This window comes from Scardinius erythrophthalmus (assembly GCF_964197995.2).
Source record: "Scardinius erythrophthalmus genome assembly, chromosome: 24".
In the NCBI taxonomy this organism is placed as follows: Eukaryota; Metazoa; Chordata; class Actinopteri; order Cypriniformes; family Leuciscidae; genus Scardinius; species Scardinius erythrophthalmus.
In genome coordinates this window covers 28,406,884-28,426,277 of record NC_138244.1, presented here as the reverse complement: position 1 = coordinate 28,426,277, position 19,394 = coordinate 28,406,884, and the positions used below count along the sequence as shown (strand labels likewise).

The following is a 19,394-nucleotide window of genomic DNA, read 5'->3' as shown; positions in this document are numbered from 1 at the left end:
CAAACAATTAAGAGTGGTGAAAGGCAGTTTGCCGTTGTGAAAACACAGCCAAATTGGAACGAATGAAATGCAGCGATTATGTTGAATTTTGGAAAGAAAACATACTGCTTTCTACATTTTTGAGAACTTTTTCATTGATTGAAGCAAGCAAGATAAATACTTTATGAGATTTTTTGGGAAGTTTTTTTTTTGAGAATAATGGCTGATTCTAACGAAGAAACAAACCCTGTTAAAGACATGAGTGAAACTGTTGCACAATTGCGCTCATCTAGAGGAGGAAAAATGTCACATGTAACACGGAGAATGAACATTGTGAATGATTTAATGACTAGTCCGGAATTTCTGGATGAAGTTAAACAAAACATGATTAAGTTTAATGAATTTCTTGAAGAGTTCAAAGCCGTGCATGCCTCCTATAGTGAAATGTTGGATGAGGAAGCAAATCAAGAAGACCACGAAACATGGTATCAGCCTAGATGTGTGCAGATAACGGCTTTTATGACTGACGTTGAAAATTGGATTTTAGCCATAGAAAACCCAGGTTCCCAAGCCATAGTTGAAGCCACCTCTTCTGTCACCCAAGTAGAAGATTCTGATACAGATACTGATGCACAATCATTTAGATCACATACATCGTCTGTGTCATTGCGCATCAGTGCAGAGGCAGAGAGAGTAGCTTTAATGGCTAAAGCTGCAAAGTTGAAAAGAAAGGCATGCAATTGAGGAGCAGGAGCATATTCTAAGAAAAAAGAGAGAAACTTTAGAGTTGCATTCTGAAATTGAAGCCACTACTGCAAAAATTAATTATCTGAAAGAAGCTGAAATAGAGATGCATAAACCTGCCCAGTCTGATGTCACAGTTCAGATGCCTTTGCTGGGTGCAGAAGCAGATGAAGTGAAGACGAAATCAACAGTGACACATGTACCATTGGATGAAAAGCCTGATAGCTCACTTTATTTCCATGACAGGACGTCCCCAGTAGTTAAAACCAGGCCAGGTGTTCAGGTTCAATTTCCTCTTCACAGCAGACCTGTTTTCCAGCCCAAGGCTAGCAGTGATACCCGGCCACAACTACAGCAGACCTCAGCTCACAGTATTCCCCCTGTCATTCCCCAGCCAGCAAGGTCAGTTCCAGCCATTCAGTCCACTGTACCTCAAGGACAAATTCCAACACCCAGTTCAGCACAGGAAAGCCACATGATTAAAATTCTGGAAAAGCAGAGTGAATTAACAAGGATTCTTATAAAGCAGCAACTTCTGTCTACACTACCGCAAGGTAGCATTCCACTCTTTGATGGACAAGTTCTTGAGTACAAGTCATTCATTCACTCCTTTGAAAATATGGTTGAAAGCAAAACTGATAACAATAAAGAGAGATTGCAGTTTCTTATTCAATATACTAGAGGCCTAGCACAAAGGCTAGTCAAGAGCTGTGAGTACTTGTCACCAGATAGAGGCTACAAGAGAGCAAAGGAGTTGCTAAAGGAAAATTTTGGAAACGAATACAAGATCTCTTGTGCTTACTTGGAAAAAGCCCTATCCTGGTCCCAAATAAAATCTGAGGATTTTAAATCACTACAGGATTATGCCATGTTCCTTAGGAGCTGCTGCAATGCTATGGAGGAAATGGAATATATGGAGGAGCTGGATACAGTATCCAATATGAGAAGCATTGTGCTCAAGCTACCATACAAGCTTCGGGAGAGATGGCGTAACAAGGCTTATGAGCTGCAAGAACAACGTAGTCGTAGGGTAAGGATTTTAGATCTAGTCTGCTTTATTGAAAGACAAGCTCGCATAGCAGCTGATCCAGTATTTGGTGATCTTCAGGATCAGTCGGCTAGCAGAGGAAAGGCTAGATCCCCAGTCAAACCACAGGCCTCGAAGTCATCTGGCAGTAGTTTTGCCACTAGTATAGCTATTGCCCAAAAGCAGATGAAGTTTGATCTTTCTTGCCCCTTCTGTAGCTCAGGACACACATTGGACTTGTGTAAAGACTTTTTAAAGATAACACACAGAGACAAGCTCAGTTTTATAAAGACCAAAGGCATATGCTTTGGATGTCTCTCCACAGGCCACATTAGCAGAGACTGCAAAAGGCGTCTCAGCTGTAAAGTATGTAAGCAAGCTCACCCTAGTGTCCTACATATTGAGGCCAAAGATAGTATCATCAAAAAGGCAGAAAGACCCTCTGATGTTACAGGCAATGCATCAGCAGGGTTATGTGGTCATATAGGGGCCGGAGACCAAGAGAGTGTGCCGTCCATTGTCCCAGTTCAGGTTAAGGCAGCAAAGGGCAGCCAAGTCTTACAGGTGTATGCTCTCCTGGACCCTGGATCCTCTGCCACCTTCTGCTCCGAGGATCTTATGTTTCGGCTCAATCTGAAGGGAAGAAAAACACACATTCTTCTACGCACAATGAATCAAGAAAAAACTGTTCCAACTCATGTTGTCTCTGAAATGGAAGTTTCATCACTGGACAGCAATAACTTCTTACCTCTTCCTGATCTCTTCACTCAAAAAGAAATGCCAGTTACCACAAACAGCATTCCCAAGCAGAAAGACTTGGCACAATGGAAGTATCTAAGTCGAGTCAAACTTCCCAGCATTAATTCAAAGGTGGAGCTGTTGATTGGCACAAATGCTCCAAAGTGCATAGAACCTGTTGTGGTTTAATTCTTTTCAGGGGAATGACTTCAGAGATATTTGATGCCAGAAAAAATTAGACTTTATTAACAAACAAAGCCGAGTGCCCCTCTGCAGAAAGACCCTCCAGAAAGATTGCCCAGCAAACGTATATACCCTCTCCTTGTCCCAAACATGGTAATACATTCTATAGGTATTTTGAGAAATAGTTTTGTACCATGTGACATTACTGAAATAGAATTCTCTGCTGTAACAACACATCTCTCAGGTTCCAAAGTTACCCAAAGTCATACACAGACAGAAAGGAAATAATAGTGTATAATGTGTAGTTAAATTACTTATTTTCTAAATAATAAAATCTTCAACATTCCCTCCTCTGGGGCTTATTTAAGCCCCACATTCGCTATCCTTTTCCAGAGTGTAGTTTCAAAATCCAGTTCCCTCAGTTATACTACCTTAGTGACTAAATTAAGTCATTCATTATTATTTCCAATGACTGAAATTATGCCACCACACTCCTGGAGGAGCAATCGAGCCAAACATCTTTCTCCATACATTTTCTTTCTTTCAGTTGTTTTTTCTTTTTCAATGGAGAAAGTAAAAGACTCGAATCCTCCCTAATCAACCATCAAACATTGTTACAAGAAATTGGTTCAGCATTGTCTAATTGTCACAGTTATGTAGAATATGTCAAACACAAAAATCCCTTATACAATTAAAAGTTATTTTTGCGGTGTAGATATCCTCTTCGACCCAGACACCCAGGATCTGGCTTATTCATTTTCTTCTTCATCCTTATCCGAGGTACTTCAATCAACGTCCAATGATTGTAAATCTTAATTTGGTTTATAAGCTCAAATATATGATTTGTTGCCCTCTCAAATTAGTTTTCATTATCTTCTTAATATGGGAAGTACACAACAGAATAATAACCCTCTTTCAATATTTCAACTCCAAAAAACATTTCTAATTTTTTTTAATCAAGCTTTCCTTAACTTTTTTTATTCAATTGTAAAGTCATTCTACTTTTTTCATGTAATTGTTTTCATTATTATAAAGGCAAATCATTATAATAAATCTCTGCTGATTATAATAGAATAATTGATTCAGTTTGCGTTTTTCCCCCGCATATGAATTTCGATTTAAAATAGGGCTGGGTAAAAATAATTTTATCTCTTTTTTTTATTTGCTTATTATTTTTATGAAGGAATATCAATTCTTAAATTTGAAGAATCAATCTTTTAGTCAGTCATTTTTAGTTGATGAACAACCATAACACTGTAGTGCAGCTACATTAAATCACAATTTTCTTTGTTATTGCGTTTTACATTTCAAATTCTGTCTACTTTATTACAAATTTAACAATAAATACCATTTTAAAATGTTTAATCTCACGTGTTGCAGCTTTTTCTCATTATAGCTCCTCAGTTCAAGCATACCTTAACTGAATACCTTTTCTTCCTTTCTACTAATTTCTAAATGAACTATCATGAATAAACTTAATTATGTCACATGTAATCACTCAAACTAAGAAAGCTTTAAGAGCAATGTTACATTTACTTCATAAAAGTCATTCAATGAACTCATTAGACAATTAGAAAAAATAACTCTCGAAAATAACTTTTTATACTATCTTACATATTCATTGTACGGTCATTTCTTTTTTCTGTAAAACTAAATAAATATATACGTTTTTTTCTCAACCATTTCAAACATAAATCATTATAACTTAATTATTGGTAAAACTTCCTTTCTGTAATTTACGTTTCTGCACACAATTAATGTTAATCTTCAATTTTTCTGGAATGACTGCTGACCCATTATCTAAACTTATTTCTGATAGAATTTCAAATCTAAGGAATACTTCTCTGGCAATATTTAATTACTTCTCTTGACCCTCCTCTGTTGATCTCATTGCCTTTACCCATCTCTATCTTGTTCATATAATCCATTACCAAGAGTTTTATTAGTCCTTCTGGTACTGATATATGGCCTATTTTTGTCACTGTTCCTTTCCTACCTTTATTTTTGTCGCAAATTTCTCTTGTATACAGTCAACAATTGCAAAAAATGCCTTTTATTTAATTTTCCTTATTCTTTTTCCTTATTCTTAATTTAGCCTTTTAATTATTGTCCTTCCTTATTCTTTTAATCCCTCCCCCCTTGCGCAGGTGAATACCTGTGCATCTGGTTTGAGAATATTCAAAAGTATGTTTTTGTGCAATAACCTGTCATTCTTACCCTCCTCTGGTACCATATAAATTGTTCATAGTTTACATTGTTCAGTTTGTTACTGAATTCGAACAATTTCCATCTGAGGTGGTTGTTTCATTAGTACCATAAATCAGTCAATAGCATATTGAATCAAATCATAATTCAAATCATAAATGAAATCAAATATTTGTTAATAGTCAGTGTTAATCTTTTCTTTAATTTTCAACTGTAGTCTTAAATTAATTATGTATACCCGTTTTATTGACAAATTGCGTCCGAGTACCCATTATGATCTGTTTAAATGTCATTTAGGTCGATTTGAATTTTCTTCATGACTTGTCTTAATTCGCACTGTGCTATGACAGTTACTTGAATTAGTCGCTTATCATTCATTATTTTTATTACTTTTCTGATTTTTCATTATCGTTTCTACGTTGTTTTTGATATATTCTTTAATTCAATATTTTTTTCCTTCCTGTGGGGTTATTATTAAGTTGCTACTAGTGTATTCAAGGGCTTTAATATTAAATTTAAAGAAGGTTTGGTTGATGTTGACTATTATTTGGACTTGTACTCATCTCTGTTGATTCTCTCTTCTTTGCACAACTCCTTGTAAGCTTTCCCACATTCTGCAACTTTTCATTTAAAGTTCTTCTTGTCATTTGCTTCTTTTTCCATTCATGTTGATCATTGTGAGTTGTTGCAATTGGCTTTTTCCTTTTCTCTCATTGGCAAGGGAAGGTCATTGCCAGCATGTCCTTGAACCCTCACTTGCTGTTGTGGGGGGTTCCTGGAGTCGTTTGGTGTATTTTAAGTTGAGAGCCATGGACTCAAATTTCACTTTGTTGATCAATGCACAAGCCTCTTCTGAGATGACAGCACAGTCACTGGTTCTTTGTTGTTGTTGTTGTTGTTGTTGTTTGAATCGTCTCAGAAACCTTCCTGGAATTGAATTGCTCTCATCTGCGAATGCAACCTTCATTATTTGTTTTAGTTCTGTTAGTAACAACAACATTTATTAGATAATCTGCTCTTCTGCTCCATTGTCCTTCTTGGTGTCACCTGTAAAATGATCATGTGGGCTGAGTGGTGTTCTGGCCTCTTTTGTGTGTTTTCTGCTCATTTGTAGTAGGGCTTTACCCCTATATTATTTTGTACAATTAGTCAATTCAGCTCAGTTATCTCATTGTTTTGAGTCCCACTATCAGCATACTAGTTATCAGGCATCTTGGACAACACTCAACCCACTTTGCTAAAAGTCAAAAGTTACACAACAATATTTCATACTTTTGACAACACGTTAGCTCCATCATGATATTCTGAAAGGGAAGTCAGATGTGTTATGCTCCATCATGATATTCTGAAAGGAAAGTCAGATTTGTTAGGCGCTGCGCAAAATGTAGTACTGTTTTATTTTTTTACAATTTTTTTCCCCCATTTTCTTTTTCTATTGTCACTACAGTTTCGACCAGGAAATTAACCAAATCCATCCATGGTCATTATTTTATTGGGCAGAATATGCCCTGTGGGCCCACATATCAAATTTAGATACAGCTGTAGGCAAAATAATTGATTTGCCTTGGTGTACACCATCTCTCACTCATTCATACTCAGTCACTTATCGGCCATCACACATTCTTCTTCCGCAGGTTCTGCTCTAAATGCGGAACTTACACATTTAGCTGTGGAATTCCAAAGGTCTGACAGACAACATCACAGCACAGTACACTATTCAGAAGTGTCAGTGATCTTAAGGTTTAGATTAACACCGTTGTTACAAACCCTTTTTTCTTGTTTTTTCACAAACTCTAATAGATTAAATATTTCAGAATAATAGGCCTAAGCATGGTGCAGTTGAGAGTAAGACAGCCAATTGTAATTTCTCAAATGCATTTTGTCATTTGTTTGGTCTACTTTTTCATATTCTTTTGGTTTTTGCTCATGAGCTGCTTTAAGAAGAACATTGGAGATCTCTACTTAATCTTGGATCCATGGCCAATAACATTTCCATCTCATTATCCCAGTTTTGACAGCATTTTTAATTTCATAATTTTGGACTTTTGGAGTTATTTCTTCTCCAATCTATCTCTAGAAAATTATTAAAACAAGATGGAGTGACCAGTATCATTGTTTTGCAAGCAAAAATAATAATTCTTTGACATTTTGTGTCTTTTTCTTTGCCAGAGAATAATTCTATCATGCTTTTAGCCCTATAGTTGTCTAATTTAATAGCCCTCATACCAAATCCAGCCTCAGTTTGAACTATTCGGTGAGTTGAGCACTCACTTCTCTGTATTTTCTTTTCTTATAGAGCTGGACTTGTACCTATTGAAAAAGCAGAGAGGGTTAGTTTAGCAGAGAATAAAGAATTGCTATGAGACCAGTGAATAATCAGAATGAATTAAGTTAATATAATAATGAACTAAATTTGAAGCAGTCTCTAGAGTGTTCATTAGGTTTGTCACACCTGTGGTGCCGTAAGGGTCAGTTCTTCTGTTTTTAGATCAGTGTTCGTTGACATGTTTTTCAGCCTTGCTGTCACTCAATGGCCATTGCAGAGTGGAATATAGGCTCTGCTGTTTCTCTGTCGCTTCTCAGTTTGGGCTTTTGATCAATCCTGTAACAGTTTTGCATCTCAGGATTTGTCTTTGTTTTCAGGAAAAGTCTCAAGTGAAAGATTCACCTTTTCCAGTCTTAATTCAGTCTTTCTGAGTCTTTTTGAACTTCAGGAGGGGAGCTGAGAACCCCTCACCCATTCTCTTCTTCTCTCTGCATTCGTGTCTCTGCATTCATGTCTCTGCCCTTTGCCCTCTTGTTGCTTCCACAGGACACTGAAAGATGAACACTCAGATCTGCATGAGTCAAATTGAACTTTTACATATAAGCTATTAGCTCTTTATATACATTCCACTTTTTAACCTGCATCTTTTCACTATTTCTTTTATATAAACATCTCACTGGTTGACCATAGCATTTCCCTCATTCTATTAGTAAGCAGTTCTTCATTGCAGGAAAAGAGCAAGCTAGTTCTGTTTTTCTATATCAGCAATAATATAACTCTGATGATCTGAGAATAATTCAATTCAATAATTTTCCCTGTCATAAAATCAGACTTCAATCTTTCTTCTATATTTGCATGCTGTGTTCACAATAATCTAGTATGTTTCTCAACAATCATCAAGGAATTCCTCTTATTTTTTACTCTCATCAACTTCTGTAAAGTATTTTTGACTTTTGAAACTTGGTCACTCAATCTTGCTAACCTTCAGCACACTGCACCAGTTATTTTTCTCTTAACACAAACTTATTAATCTGCAATGGAATACTTTTCTGTCTTCAGGGATAGCGAGATACAAATTTTAGACGTCTTCAGATATAATATATAATATATTAAGCATGTGCAATCTTATTTGTATTTATCTATTAATATATCATTACATTTATTGATTAAATATATATCTTATTATTTTAACTTATTTTATACTGCAATATTCTTTATAGTTAATATCTTGAAACAATTGTTTTCCATTACTTTTCTTTCTTTTTTTTCTAATACACACCATTTCAGTCCCTTCATTCACAGGTCATTCACACATTCTCTGTCCCTTCAAGCAACCAGGGTCAGAGGTCACTTATTTTCAACCACAGGCACAGTCACACAAGACACAGGATCCCATAAACACTCACACACACACTATTATGTACTCCCTGTCAGATCTGAACAATACATTAACAGGTTCACTCATCAACACAGTAACACTTTTAACTATCCTATTCCATATGATTTTAGTAACCCGAGCAGTCCCTCGCTACATGCATTCGAGGCGGTAACCGTTACTCTAAACCTATAGACTTTTAAAACCTCTATTTTTCCAGCTTCACCCGAGCAGTCCTTCGTTAAAACTTTGTTTAACAAAGCGGTAACCGTGAGCTAACCATCTGTGCACATGCTATACTTCTCAAAGTAAACACAGATAAACCACTGATATCCTTATCAGTACACTTGCCATCCTCAAGGCCCTCTTGACAAGTAAATACAAATTAACTTATATTAATCCCCTGTGTGCATGCTTTTTGCTCATCATCCTTCGAGGCCCACTTGATGAACAAACACAGATCCTTACGTACGTACGTCAAAACTCTTTGCGCTAAATCAGCATCACCAGTAGTTATAGAATCCACTCAGGATTAAACAAGCACTAGCAAACACTATCGGGAGCTCCCCCGCGCTTTTACCAACTACTTGACATCAACAAAGACAATGCATGCAATTTTTCTGATATCAAACATCTCACTTTTTAAGTTCTTTAAATTTGGAGAAGCTTGTCTTACCACATCCGGGCCACTGGTGACTAACACATACCTTATTCAAAAGCAAAAACTGCTCACCTCAAAGTACAGCGGCCACTGTTGTCTGTGTCAGTCACCAGCGATCCCTTCGTGGCTCCTTCAGCTCCTAAGCCACGCCCCACGTTGGGCGCCATTTGTTGTGGTTTAATTCTTTTCAGGGGAATGACTTCAGAGATATTTGATGCCAGAAAAAATTAGACTTTATTAACAAACAAAGCCGAGTGCCCCTCTGCAGAAAGACCCTCCAGAAAGATTGCCCAGCAAACGTATATACCCTCTCCTTGTCCCAAACATGGTAATACATTCTATAGGTATTTTGAGAAATAGTTTTGTACCATGTGACATTACTGAAATAGAATTCTCTGCTGTAACAACACATCTCTCAGGTTCCAAAGTTACCCAAAGTCATACACAGACAGAAAGGAAATAATAGTGTATAATGTGTAGTTAAATTACTTATTTTCTAAATAATAAAATCTTCAACAAACCATGGGAGGTTGTTAATAGTCATGGTGGGGGACCCTACGCAGTTAGAACCTTATTGGGGTGGGTTGTAAACGGGCCACTGAGAAGTGCTGATGGCAGTGCAGAGAATGTGACTGTGAATAGGATATCAGTTACAAGTCTAGAACAGCTTCTGATCTCACAGTATAATCAGGATTTCAGTGAGGTAGCATCTGAGGAGAAGACCGAAATGTCAGTTGAGGACAGAAGGTTTTTAGAGATAGCCAATGAGGCGGTCTTACAAGATGGACATTACTATCTGAAGTTGCCCTTTAGGAAAACTGAGGTCAGCATGCCTAACAATCGCCAAGTTGCAGAACAGCGCCTCCAAACTCTGAAAAGAAAAATGAAAAAAGATGAACAATACAAACAGGAATATGTTGCCTTTATCAATGACATCTTTGAAAATCATTATGCAGAGGAGGTCCCAAAGGAAGAACTCACACAGGCACCTGGAAAGGTATGGTACATACCACACCACGGAGTGTATCACCCCAAAAAGAAGAAACTTAGAGTGGTGTTTGATTGTGCAGCTACTTACAAAGGTGTATCCCTCAACACAGAGCTACTACAGGGTCCTGATCTGACCAATTCTCTTGTCGGAGTCATTTGGAGATTCCGCAAAGAACCCATTGGAATTATGGCTGATGTTAAGTCAATGTTCCATCAGGTGGGAGTCGAGAAATCAGGTGTGGACTACTTGCACTTTCTGTGGTGGCCACAGGGTGACACCCGTCAAACCCCAAAGGAATACCGTATGCTTGTGCACATCTTTGGTGCAGTGTCCTCCCCAAGTTGCGCAAGTTTTGCATTACGAAAAACTGCTGATGACAATGAAAGCTGTTTTCCCCTTCAGGTAGCTGAAACAATCCGGCACAACTTTTATGTGGATGATTGTGTTAAGTCCGTGGTTGAAGAGTCTGAAGCCATCCAGCTAGTAAAAGACCTCACTGCACTATGCTACAAAGGTGGATTCCAGCTGACTCAATGGGTCATATAATCAGCAATAATCGGGCAGTTCTAGCATCCATTCCAAAAGAAAAATGGGCAAAAGAAATCAAAACACTGGATCTTGACAAAGACAGCCTACCAATGGAAAGAGCCCTGGGATTGCAGTGGTGTGTGGACTCTGACCATTTCCAGTTTAACTCTTCGGAGTCTTGGGCTATTTTGGCCGTTTTTGAGTACTTTTTATTTTTTTTATTTTGCGACATAAACAAATGTTTACCATACCAATGTTTGGTATTGTTTTTTTCAGCACAACATCACCTATATGAACAGACAATTATTTTTTCACTTTTATGTACTGTATCAACATACTGGACCCAAAATCACACAAAAAACACAAAATCCGAATAGAAAAATTATATTTTTTTTACTACAAAAAACACAAACATGCTCAATGAAGCATTTTAAAAGGTTTAAAATGTAAACACAAGTTTTAAATGTCAACATATACAGGTAAAATTCAGATATAATCAAGCTATATACAAAAAAAATATGATTTACAAAAAAAAAGCGAGTGTAGCCATAGGCTTTTTTTTCTCTTTTTAGCTTTGCCACTTTTTAAAAGTTTATGCACACAATTATACAGAGAGCTATATTTAAGGCCTTGCATTCCCAGAGTATGAGGGTTCCCAATTAGTGCAAATACAACATAAAAAAGGTAAAATTGAGATAAAATCTAACTATATACAGCAAAAAGCAGGTGTGGCAATAGGCGTTTTTTTCTTTTCTTTTTTGCTTAGAAACTCTACAAAACACTTCATGTACAATTACACAGACAGCTACATTACAGGGCTTTCCTTCCTTGAGTAAGAGGGGTTCCTAAAAAGTGCAAATATACTATACAAAAGGTCAAATGAACACAAAATCAAACTATATATACAACTATTTACAACGAATATCAGGTGAGTTTTTTTTTTTTATCTGTGCCACTCCTCAAAACAGTTTCTGTCAACAATGAGACCAAAGACATTCGCTTCATTTTCCTTCCACAAAAAACTACCTAAACTACCTAAACTATCTACACTACTCCTAAACTACTCTCAAAATCTATTCAAACTTTTCCAAAAACTAGCAATAATATCTCTCTCTCTCTCTTTCTATATATATGTCTCTCTGTCTACTCCATACCGATTACCGCGGGCGCCTTTCAATTTCACTTCTTTGCTCAGTTGGCTCCTCCTCCACTCCCTAAAATGTGCAGCCTGAAGAGCAGAGTCAGCAGATTCACACATTTTTCTCCGTTTTGCTTTATGACAAAAACCGACGAAGTTATGAGAATAAATGCAACGCCTGTCGCATCCCATCTTGCGTTCCTTTACGAACGCGTCAATATTTTCAAAAAATGTTTATATAAAGTTTAAATTATCATATCTCCGTTTTTACTTGGTCTATCAACACAAAACAAAAAGTAAAATAGAGTTTCAAGCCAGCACTTTCGACAGAAGTGGACAGCAGCGCTCAACGTGACTTTGTTTTTATGCTTCGACGTCTTAAACTGGTCATGTGATTTGATCACGCCGGCGTGATCGGCGACTCGGAAGAGTTAACATCAATTTAAGCCAGAAGCCACATACCCGCAGAGGCATACTTTCTGTTGTAAGTTCCATTTTTGATCCCCTAGGGTTTCTTGCTCCTCTCATTCTCCCAGCCAAGCAGTTGCTACAGGAGCTCTGCCAGAGAGGCTTTGGATGGGACGAGCCTTTGCCCCAAGCTGTAGTAGACAGGTGGGAAGGATGGACAAACAGTTTAGAAAAAATAAAATGCTTCAGTGTTGCACGTTGTTTGAAACCAAAAGGCTATGGAACAACAAAGTGTGCAGAACTACACCACTTTGCTGACGCCAGTGAGAATGGCTATGGCTCAGTGAGCTACATAAGACAAGCTAATGAACAGGACATTGTACATGTCGCTTTTCTCATGGGAAAGTCCAGAGTCCTTCCTTTAAAGAACATCACAGTACCACGTCTGGAGCTGGCCGCTGCAGCATTGTTGGTAAAGGTGGACAAAATGCTAAGGAGAGAACTACATCTACCCTTAAAGCCCTCCGTTTTCTGGACTGACAGCCAAACCGTACTTAAGTACATTAGAAGTGATACTGCAAGATTTAAAACGTATGTAGCCAACAGGGTCTCGCTGATAACGGGATAACTCAGAGCTGTCTCAATGGAGATACGCAAGAAGTAAAGACAATCCAGCTGATGATTCCTCGAGAGGATTGAGTGCAGGTAAATTCATGGAACAAAGGAGGTGGATGCATGGCCCAGAGTTCCTATGGAAACCTGAGGAAAGTTGGTTAGAGGTGGAGGCATTGGGCTCAGTGTTACAAGATGATCCAGAGGTCAGGAGAAACACTACTGTGTTTACAACAGTGGTAAACACTGAAACACCCACAGACCAGCTTATTTCATACTTTTCAAATTGGATTAGGCTACTTAAAGCAGTGGCATGGTACATCAAACTGAAAAAGGCCTTGATACTGAGAATCAAAAAACAAAAGGACTTCCCATCGTATCAAGTCACTACCCGCTCCCACAGCCAAAAGGTGAGCCCAAACCTTGAGGGTTTCAAGACCAAACCCGGTGGACAGCTCCTCACAGTGGAAGATCTCTTACAGGCAGAAAGGTCAGTTATCTCTTATGTTCAGAGGCAAGCATTCCCAGCTGAAATTACAACACTGCAAATGACCCCACCTAAAGTGAAAAGGAGCAGCAGGATCTGTAGGCTTGATCCTGTGCTAGATGAAGGCATCTTAAGAGTAGGTGGCCGGATGCATAAATCTGCCATGCCTGATGAAACTAAACACCCCTGTATCTTGCCCAAAGATTCACACATTTCAATTCTTCTTTTAAGACACATTCATGAACGTTGTGGTCACAGTGGCAGGAACCACATGCTCTCAGAGCTCCGTAAGAAATATTGGATTATTAAGGCCAACTCCTTAGCAAGAAAGGTGCTCTCAAGATGTGTCATGTGTTGACGTGTGAAGGGCAAAGTAGGTGAGCAAAAAATGGCAGATTTGCCACTAGAAAGAATCCTACCTGACCTCCCTCCCTTTACCAATGTCAGATTGGACTATTTTGGCCCGATTGAAGTGAGGCGAGGAAGAAGCACCATCAAAAGGTATGGAGTTCTGTTTACATGTATGTCTAGCAGAGCTGTTCATTTGGAAGTAGCTTTCTCATTAGACACTGACTGGCATTCACGCTTTGAGGAGATTTGTTTGCAGAAGGGGGCAGATTAAGCACATCAGATCTGACAACGGAACGAACTTGGTGGGTGCTCAGGTGGAACTCAAGAAAGCTCTGGTGACACTGGACAAGTTGAAGATCCAGGATGCCCTGCTTCCTGATGGAATTGAGTGGAGTTTCAACCCACCAGCTGCATCGCACCATGGCGGAGTCTGGGAAAGGCTTATAAGATCTGTTCGTTACGTGCTGTACTCCACACTCCATCAACAGTCCATCGATGATGAGGGTCTTCAAACTCTATTCTGTGAGGTAGAGGCTATTCTAAACAACCGTCCTCTCTCCACAGTGTCCTCAGACCCATACGACCTAGAACCGCTGACCCCAAACCACCTGCTCCTGCTGAAAACTAAGCCCATTATGCCTCCTGGAATCTTCCTGAAATCAGACCTTTATGCTAGACGCCACTGGAAACAGGTCCAGTACATGGCAGATCTCTTCTGGCATAGATGGACCAAAGAATACCTTATTCTACTCCAGGAAAGGCAAAAATGGACTGTAGCGAAGAAGAACCTGAATGTTGGAGATCTTGTTCTGGTGGTTGACCCCACTGCTCCTAGAGGGTCATGGCCATTAGGAAGAGTTCTAGAGACCAAGCCTGATCGAAAGGGGCTGGTCCGATCCGTAAAGCTCCAGACACAGACTTCAATCCTTGATAGGCCCATTACCAAGCTGTGCCGAATTCTGGAAAATGAAGTGTGTCCGGTGCCCCTTAAAGATCAACAATAAGGGATGTAATGTATACATATATACATATTTTTCTAAAAGCATTAAGAGATTATTTGATTTTTGGCTCCTTTTTTGTATTTATTTTAAATAATTGATTCTATAGAGAACAATTAGGGGCCGGTGTGTAGGAGCCGCATTTGAGTTTATTTTTGGTTTCATAGTTTACTTATAATTGTCTTTTCTATTGCATTTGAGTGGTACACCTTCTACAGCCAGAGAGGGCGCTGTCCTATAAGTTGGAGCATGTAGCGCAGAAGGAGACACAGAAGGAGAAGGCGTGCCAGCAGATACAGGCTGCGTCCGAAACCGCGTACTCAATGAGTAGGTACTTATTTTCAATGAGTACTTACTTAACGAGCGCTAAAAGAGTAGGTACTTTATAGCCAAATCTCGTTGAGTATGAATGCGAACCGGACATCTGCCATGTTGACATTATCATGTGACCTACGACGCATTATCACACGCGCAACAACTTAAAAGATTTGAACGACACGTTTAATTAATCTATCTGTAAATATTGATATTGATTAAACTTGCTCATTTTGAAGAAACTGCTGCCCATTTCTTTTGTGAATACATTTAGGGTTGATTAAAGTTCTTATACTTAACCCTACTAATGTGACCCACCGTTTTATCCTTACAATATTATTTATTTTTATTACGAAATCCCAAAATGGTCATCTCTTGAATGTTGTTAATTTCTTTATTTTATATCCAAACATTTTTATCCACAAGCAAAAGTGGCTAACTGCTTTATGTTTTCCTCTTTTTCTTGTTGAATTTAACTCTCGTTTCATCCCTCAGGCCTAGGCCTATAAATATATTTTTTTAAATGCATTTTTAAATGTATTATATTGAATTATTTAAGAAGAAATATATTAAAATATTCAACCTTGTACTAGGTTATTTTTTCCTGTGTAAAAAATCTCGTATTATGTATGCAAACCCATGATATATATATATATATACACACCTCATAACATCAGCAACTCAACAGCCCTACCTAGAACGGATTTCCTCAGCGTTTCTAATGTCTGCACAAAGGGCAGCTGTGCAAAGATTTGCCTTTGGAGAAAACTGTTGATTTTATACTCAAAAAAATTTAAGTATCATTAATATTAAAAATTAATATTACCCCAGAATGAATTGCATTGATATCCCACCCCAAAACATACAATAAAAACAACGATAAATGCTGACCAATACTTAATTATATTACTTTTTACTGAAAATAGTAGTAAAAAGTATATAGTGAACATATCTACATTTGCATTCAAACAATTAAATAAAGCATTAATTAAATAATTATATTGTATTTACTGACAACAATGAGAAATATTAATAAATTAGTAAAAGAATGAATGAAAGTCACCATCACACAATAAACAAATGCATATACAAGTCAACACATGAAACAAAGCTTTATTCAAACTACAATCATGTATGTAGGCTGAAGGCGCTGAGGTTGTTGCGTGTTGTGTTGTGCTTCACAATCTGAGGCAATAAGGGCAGGTGGAGTGATGGAGGGTCTCATAAGGGCAGGTGGAGTGATGGAGGGACTCATAAGGGCAGGTGGAGTGATGGAGGGACTCATAAGGGCAGGTGGAGTGATGGAGGGACTCATGGCACCATCTCCAGGATTCAGCTCTGGGCTCCTCATCCTCAGCACTCACACCAGCCTGCTGACATTTCAGATTCTACAAAATGCACAAACATAACACAAAAGCAGTCATTTTAACCACACAATGTCATATGATTTCAGTATTATTTAGAAGACAAAACCACTTTTTTTCACAAACGCCGCCATCATCTTCCCTTGCAGGTCCTGCTCCACCACAGAAGATCTGCAGCTAATGCACAGAAACCAAGAATCAGAAAAGTGCTGTAATAGCTCTGCTTGAAATTACAATAATTAGTTATTGTTATTAATTTCTGTGGTATACTTACTCAAAGCCTTTGATGGCAGCATTCAGCTTCATGAGCCACTCTCCACCGGATAAACACACATCTGTTCATCTGACCCTGTAACATCCAGACAAGATTCACATTACCTCTGTGATTTATGAGCTTGTTTTAACTTTTTATCCAACATAAATGTTCCTCAATTTATCAAATAAAATAGATAACTTATGTTTAGTTACTTTATAGATTTGTTCTACATAATAGCACACATTCATCACTCAGATGTCTATTTCATGTTGTGATGTGCTCTTCTGCAATACTTACTGAAGATTTTCCTGTCAGATGTAAATGTACATTTAAAATAAGCGTCTTTAAGATGTATATGGTTTATGTAAATCCACTTTAGAGACGTAACTTACGTGTCCTTACTGGAGCTCGCCTGTTAGCTAACGTTATACATAATAAAACGTGTTTTTACAGCAAAATCACAACTATACTACACTGTGTAACGTCTTTACACCTTCAACAATTCAACAGTTTACTCTACAGTAGTTCAACACATGCAATTTTAACACAAGGACCCGTGTTTACTCACATTTGAAAGTACCCGCGTCGCTGATATCTGCGATGTTTGATAATGACGTATCCTCTCGCGTGGCCTCCTGGGATAGAAAAGTATTCATCTTCGAGCTCTTCAAAATCTGGGTTGAAGCAGTAAGCCATCCGGGAACTTCTCGCCTACTCTTTTATGAGTACTGAGGTTTCGGACATACTACTCCGTTCACGTACTGTTTTCCCATACTATATAGTATGAAAGTAGGAATATTCGGACGCACTATAAGTATATGTACGCCCGAATCTCGCGATAATTAGTACGTCACTCTGGTAATTCTCGCCTACTCTTTTATGGATACTAAGGATTCGGACATACTTATTCGCTCGCCTACTGCTTTTTCCATACTATATAGTAGGGAAGTATGCGGTTTCGGACGCAGCCACAGTCTTTGACCTCGGCCTGGATCTGTGTTACTGGAGCTTGGCCTGTAGGAGAAAGCTGAACTCCAAGCGCTACAAAGGAAGTTTTCATTTTTGTTTTGTACTTTATTTTTATTTGCAATAAATATCAACAAACATTCAACAACAACACTCTTGGATTTTCTTGGATTTGGGCTGTGAGTCTGACCCTGTTCTCACATTCTCCAGGTGGTTAGAAACAATAACAGGGGGGTTACAGGAAAAACCCAACATTGTTTTTGCCACTACACTATGCCTGTATCAAATATATCAGTCATGATACAAACCTGTCTGTATCAAATCAAATATATCAGTCATGATACAAACCTATGCCTGTATCAAATCAAATATATCAGTCATGATACAAACCTATGCCTGTATCAAATCAAATATATCAGTCATGATACAAACCTATGCCTGTATCAAATCAAATATATCAGTCATGATACAAACCTATGTCTGTATCAAATCAAATATATTAATGTGTTTCAAGTGTTTTTCTCTTTTTACTTAATGATTTCTTGACATTTTTGAAAAAGATTTGTGATTTTTTTATTGCTCTCTGAGTATTATATCATGATGATTTTCTCTATGATTCTGAAAAAAAATGTTTTGGGGCTGTAGGATTACAAATTTAAGAATATGTTTTAGATCTGCTGATCCTACTTCCTTACATAACATCACATAAAAAACTAAGGTGAACTATACTGTATTGGGCATTCAAGGTGAGCATGAGGGCATCCATTTACTGATTAGATTTAACAGTTTTCTTTGAAGGGGTTTTGTAGTCTTTGATCTTTCTACTAAGAGTTGAACTGTGTGAATGTTACAAAGTCTTAGTTCTCGTGACCATGTGTTGTTTATACAATTTGGGGGGTACCATTCGCTCTATTGTCCCTTCCCTAAGGCTGTGTGTAAGGTCAGCACTTTTAAGGACAGTCCACTGAATTGCCTATAAGATACATTAGTTGTAAAAGTTTAGTTAGTTGTAATGTAAAGTTACATTAGTTAGAGATTGTTGGACGAACCGCAGCCACGCTCAATAAAGAAGAACTTCTGTTTGAACACAATCCCAATGTCTCCTGGTCTGCTTTGAAGAAGGAAAAAAGTTCCCAACAGGGCGGGGGAGGTGAAATGATCAATAAAATCAATAAAATGTTCCCAAATGAGCCAAGAAATTATGTGGAATAATTGTTATCATGTGCCATTAAAATGTTTTGCAAAGGGTTAATATATACTGTATGAATGTCTTCAAATCAATAGTTTCCTCATCAGTTATTAAATAAGTGCAATGTAAATATTATTAATGACTGAATCAATAATATGTGTGATTCTGTCAATAGACTCTTCAGAAATGTGTGTATAATAACTTAGCATTTCTCAACATGAGGAAATTGTTTGATAATGTGTTTGTGACTGATCTACAGTCTTCAGGATAATGATTTAAATAGAGAGAGTCACTTTGCATTGTCAGCACATGCTTCAGTGCTCTGAGAGTGTTTATAGTGCTGTGAGTTTAACACTTCATGACTGAGAGCAGAACAGACAGGGGCGCTGCTAAGGATTTTGGGCCCCATGAAAATAATCTTGACAGGGCCCCCAACACAGCTGAGACTTTTTTCATATTAATTTACATAAAATCATGCGCTTTTATGGTATTTTGAATATCATTCTCATATATTTAAGTCAATCAGACAATTGAACTCCATCCCATGTCCACATCCGTAATTTGTCCTCTGTAATACTGCACTACTTCAGTACTGTATAATACTGTGCATAGC

The 19,394-nt window shown here is 37.9% G+C and overlaps 1 long non-coding RNA gene across 1 annotated transcript; it reads right to left on the bottom strand.

Moving 5' to 3' along the window:
- Positions 1-16,280: 16,280 nt before the first annotated feature.
- LOC308684280 lies at positions 16,281-17,516 on the bottom strand. The gene is made up of 3 exons (XR_014029338.1): positions 17,195-17,516; positions 16,645-16,719; positions 16,281-16,547 (listed from the first exon to the last, which is right to left on the bottom strand). It is a non-coding gene; the product is annotated as an uncharacterized lncRNA (long non-coding RNA).
- Between the last annotated feature and the right edge of the window lie 1,878 nt (positions 17,517-19,394).